Here is a 5,874-nt window from a genome sequence, read left to right on the forward strand (position 1 = left end):
GCAAGAGTATTTGCACAACGAGAAAAAGGTGTTCGTCGCGCAAACCAGTAAAAAAACCACAGGTGATTTTTTTTTTGGCGCAAAATAAATGTGCGATGAAGATTTTCCTTGGAAAATTTTGCGCGACAAAGTCTTCGTCGCACAAGAGATCCTTCAGTTTTTGGGGTAGAGCATTCGGCTCATGGGAATTAGAGGAACACTTGTGCAATGAAGCCTTCATTGCGTAAGTTGTTGTCAATTTTGATTTAGACAATTCAGTGCATGTGAATCAGAGGAATCTGGACTATATTTAGTGCGTGTCTTTGCTCGACAAAGCCTTTATCGTGCAAAGGCCCTTACCTTCCTATAAATATGCGCTTCTGCTCTCCTTATTCTTCACAATTTTGTTCTCCTTATTCTTCACAATTATGTTCGTGCTAGGATGGAGGATAAAAACAAGGATCAGAGTGTGCCCGCTGCCAACCCGAATGATTTGAGGCAGGATTGTGTTCATGCATGCGATTGCTGTAATCATAGGGAATAATTATCCTATTGCTAAGTGGCGGTGTAACATCCCGTCCCGAAACTAAAGAAACGTACATTTAAATTTACGATTTTACCCCTAGATCGTTTTTGTCACGTTATTAGTTGTTGGTGTGGTGTGGAATGTATTGGATTACACCCACACACACACACACTTTAACTTTCCGGGATTCCCTCCCTCATTCCCTCACTCTGTCTCTTCTCTCTTCTCTCAGTCTCTCTCTCTCTCTCTTCCTCCCCGAGTTCACCTTCTTCTTCTTCCTCTACACACGGACACACATACAAACCTAATCAAATCTTCACCAAACAAGAAACCAAGACCACCATCGTGTTCGTGGAGCTGAGAGGAGTTCAAAGGTGCCATTTTCAGGTAAGGATATCGTTGTTTTCACGTCGTTTCAACGAGGTCCGATTATTGCACTGTTCATGCAAACCTAATCTAGCTTGTTTTAGGAGATTCTAAGCTTGTAGATGTGTTTGTGAGGTCCCAAGGAGCCTCGGAGTGGTTCGTTGGGTGAATTTGGACGTCGGGATCGTCCTGTACGAAGTTGGCCGATTCTTGAAGTTGAAGACAGGTATGATCTAGCAATGTTTAGGCCTTAAAACTAGTCTAACGTTGTTCTACTAGTCCTAGGCTTCATTTTGGTATAAAGAACGTGAAATTTGGTTGAAAAACGAAGGAGAAAACAAGGTTTGAAAATTACCCAGTTTTCCGGCGCCGTCGCCGGCGCCGGAGGTTCGCCGGAGAAGAAAGAGGAATATTCCGTTAAGTCTAACGGAATATTCCTAACGGCAGTGGACGGAATCTGGTTAGATTTGACGGAATATTCCGTCAGTTAACGGAATATTCCTGACGGCGTCTGTTGACACCGTCAGTGTGCAGTGCACGTGGGCCGCGCGTGGGGGCGCGTAGGTCCGTGCGGGGTCAGGCGCGTGGGGGCGCGTGCGTGGTCCAAAATTTTTTCTAAAAATTTGGGCGTGATCCTGAGGTTGTGTAGGTCACGTTGGTATATTCATTTGTCCAATTTGAGCAATGTATGAGAAGTTATTACGAGAAGTTGCTTAGGTGCTTTTAAATTAATGTTTTCGTAACTTTGTCGCGTATAGGTGATTCGTTCTCCGAGGACGAGCGTACACACTCGAGGCAGGGGGGCTACGACCCTTCTAATTATCAGTGAGTGGGCTTTTGTTTTCCGTATATACCTATATACATATTAATTCCCAGAAATTAAATAGAAAAGGTTATTGTTTTATGCCATGCATTATATGAATGTTGTTTACGCATCATTGCATGTATTATTGGTGACATACATACATATATACCTGTGTATTTGGTGCTGTGGATGCACAGGTAAGTGCCAGGTAAGCGGTATTCAGGTGGTTATACATTCCTGTTTATTATGCAATAGTAGTTGAAATGCTTAGAGATCTCATAATCTGCACCCCCGGTGTTAGTGCTCCCGTCCAGGGCCAGGGCACAGCCTTCACGTGTATGTTCACCAGCACCGCATGCTCGTCTTGGATCCAAGTTAGGTGCAAGCCTGTCGTAGAGATCACATTAGGTGGTTCCGACTTGTAGGTGACCCGCGATTTATCGCACAGCTTCACGTGATCGTAGCACTAGAGCATACATATATATTACACCCAGCTTGTCGTGCAGACCACGTTAGGTGGTTCCGACTCGTGTGCAGATTCAGTGATTGAGTTGAGCGTGGAGCTCTAGGTGCAGCGGTACATGTCACGTTAGGTGACTCCCGGCTGCCAGATTATATGTTGTTGATGTGATTTACGCTTGAGCATTTATATTTGATTATGAGATTCTGTCATGGCATATTCTCGAGCATAAATGGCATATCATGGAGCATGATTGACATACCTATAAATACGTATATATGTTCATTTTCTGGGAAGTATACAGGTTTTACGGCGAGGGGTTAGAATGTGTTTTGCTAAAGAGTTTTCAAAGAACTTTGTTTTTGCCCACTCACGCTTTTGTTTTTGCGCCCCTCCAGGTTCTAGTGGTCTAGCAAGTTCGGTGGTTTATCCCAGAGGGCGTCCCGGCATTTCTGACAGACACTCACCATTGTAGGGTCACCTTCGGGTGTATATATGTCGTATCTTTTCCTTTTGGACTGTGTAGATTGCTCTGAAAGTGTGTCTCACATACACTAGTATTTGTATTAGTACTTTGTATGCTATTAGGTTTTTAACTATTAGTACTTTTATATTACTATCTTAATAGCTTCCGCACGCGCACATGGCTACGTCACCTTCGTGTGACGGCCAGCACGCCCTGATCTCGGTCGGGGTGTGTCAGGGCGGTCTTGGAAAGATATGCCCGAGAATGCGAAAAAGGTGGTGATGGATGAATTATGAGTAAGTATAATGTTGATGGATCAATAATTAATTTTGTGAAATTTTTTGTTATATGTTAGAATTAATTATTTGCATATATGTGTAACAGTGTAAGTATACTCTTGATGATGATACGAACGAATAGTTGATGAAGTTGATGGAGGATATGTTGGAGGGAGGTTACAATCGGTGGCGTTATGAAGTCCAGTGGAATGGAGGACCATCGAAATAGTAGTTTTAAATTTATGTTTTGTATGACAATATTTAAATTTAAGGGTTTTTTTATTTTTTATTTATTATTTATTATTTATTATTTTTTATAAGTTATGTATTTGGACTTAATAATTAGGTTTTAATTCCTGTTTGTTTGGTTATTTAAATAATTGAATGGAATATAATATCAATTTATTTAAGGTATATTATTTAATGTACTAATTGAATGGAGTATAATATCAATTTATTTAAGGTATTAATTATTTAATGTATTAATTGAATGGAGTATAATATCAATTTATTTAAGCTAGTAATTATTTTTAGAATACAGATTATAACTGAAAATTTGTTTGTAATTTGTTTATATTATGGAATATGGTATCAATTTATTTAAGGTATTAATTGAATGGAATATAATATCAATTTATTTAAGGTACTAATTATTTTTAGAATACATATTATAACTGAAAATTTGTTTGTAATTTGTTTATGTTATGGAATATAATATTAACTTATTTAATGTATTAATTGAAAGAAATATAATATCAATTTATTTAAGGTAGTAATTATTTTTAGAATACATATTATAACTGAAAATTTGTTTGTAATTATGAAGTTTACGTAAAAATAGATATCTATGTTTACGTAAAGTTCATAATTACAGTTGGTCAAGTTCGTTGCTACAACGTTTGAGTGATAAAGGTATTGCTGTGTGAACCCTTGCGTGACAAAGGCTTCGTCGCGCAAGTGGCGTTCAGTTTTACGTCAGCTTATTTGGTGCATGATAGGAGCATATTCATGCGACTTAATTAGCTTGTTCTTGTGCATTTATGTTGTGTTTACTTAGCTATTTTAGTGTTTAAGGCTATTTTTGTGTATTTTCAGATTATAAGGCCAAAGTGTGCAAGAAGATGCAAATTGGAGTCTTTTGGAGCGAAAGAGGAATGAATGAGTTGAAGATTTGAAGAAACGATGAATTCTTACCAAAACGAGGAATCCTACTCAAACAAGGTTTCCTACTTGAAGTAGGAAAGTTAACCCTAAGTTTCCCGTTTTGGTAACCTTTCCTAATCTAAATGTTCGTATTTTCTAGCCACTTTGTAGGCCTTGTATGCACTTTAGTACACAAGACCAAGGCCCTAGCCCAATTTCCAACCCATGCCGTGCTTTTAGCCCAATTCCCTTCCCTTGCCGTGCAAGGGGGGGTAGTTTTGTCTCATTTTATGCACTTAAACCCTAAACCCTAATCACCCTAATTACATATCAGCCGTTCACCCCAATAACCCTAGTTCTACAACCTTGCAGCCGCACCCTAATTCATATTGATTCACCTCTCATTTCATATTCATTCAGCCACCTTCACACCCTAATTCCTCCTAAGCCGCACACTTCCATACTCCCCCTTTAATCCGTAGCCATCCATTCATTCTATTCAGCCACCAATATATCCTAGCCGCACCTTTTCCTAACCCGAGAGCCTATACTAATCATTCATATCATTCAGCCACAAAAACCTATTCTCTCCCACTTAAGCCGGAGCCTCCATTCCATTCTATTCATTCCATCCGTATCCCCCATCATTCACCCTAATTGTCCCTAAGCCGCAGCCACCCATTCATCTTCTCCATATTGCCGTGCCTTTCCCCCATTAAAATCAGCCACTTCCCACCATTGCCGCAACCATCTCCACCATTCCAACCATCTTCCACACCTCCACACACCTTCCACAACCCTTGCCGCACCACCAAACCACCCTAAACCCATCTATAACCCAGAAACTCATCCCAAATCATCCAAAACCATCTCTGCCGCAGCAAGGAGAAGAAGAAAGAGGAGCTTGGACGCGCAGAAATTCAAGTGGATTTGTTGTGCATTCTAGGTGTAACCAATCCTTCGTTCTTTATGTTTAAATTCAATTGTATTTCTCTTTTTGTGAACATGAGAGGCTAAACCCCTATTTAGCTAGGGGGTGATTCGAAACCATGTTTATGCTTGCAATACGATTTGATTACTTTTGGTTGGAATTTCATGTATTGTGGATTCAATTTGTTTAACTGCTTGATCGAGAACTTATTTGTGTATGTTTGTTGAGAGTGCACGCTTAATTTTCATGCATGAATATGACGCTAGAATATAAGTGAATTTCACCTAATAGTTATGAACTTATATTTACAAGTAGTGGAGGTTGCTTATAAACAATCACGTTAAATGAATTCTTGGCAAGAGTATCATGCTTTTCATAGTTACAAATGCCTTGTCGACGCTTATGATTTCCAAAGAACGTAATGATTCTAACTTGTATCTTTATCATGCTGTTCATATAGAGAACTTGTTAGGAATAATTTGGTTGCGATGCATATTCATCCAATTCAATGATTCTAGGGAAATCTGAAGGTTAATTTAAGCGGACCTAATTAACTTGGAGTGTCGAGTTTCATAATTCATCGAAAGACCAATTGAAAATCAAATTGTATGCAAGTGTGACATGTGTGGAGAAGAACTTTCTAGCTAGCATTCCATCCATATTTTCATCCAATTCATATTTACATTCTGCCTTTAAATTACAATTTGTGCAATTAGTTTAATTTCGTCAAAACCTCAATCCCCCTTTACTTTAGTGTCCAATTTAGTTAGATAGTGTCTTAGTTTGTGTTTTTAAGTGTTTTGATTCAAGTTATTACCCAAATTCGTCCAAATTCACCAAAGTGCTCAAAACTGCCCAGAAAGTGTTTTTAAGGCAGTTTTGAGTGTTTTGAGTCTTTTGATTTGTTTTAGTGTTTTTAT

The 5,874-nt window shown here is 38.9% G+C and overlaps 1 long non-coding RNA gene across 1 annotated transcript; it reads left to right on the plus strand.

Annotated features, from left to right (window-relative positions):
* The first annotated feature begins 728 nt into the window (after positions 1–728).
* LOC125470646 lies at positions 729–2,072 on the plus strand. The gene is made up of 3 exons (XR_007252941.1): positions 729–892; positions 976–1,097; positions 1,630–2,072. It is a non-coding gene; the product is annotated as an uncharacterized LOC125470646 (long non-coding RNA).
* Positions 2,073–5,874: the final 3,802 nt, after the last annotated feature.

This window comes from the organism of the source record quoted next, unplaced genomic scaffold, assembly GCF_019419815.1.
Source record: "Pyrus x bretschneideri cultivar Hongxiangsu unplaced genomic scaffold, Pyrus_bretschneideri_v1 Contig101, whole genome shotgun sequence".
NCBI lineage: Eukaryota > Viridiplantae > Streptophyta > Magnoliopsida > Rosales > Rosaceae > Pyrus > Pyrus x bretschneideri.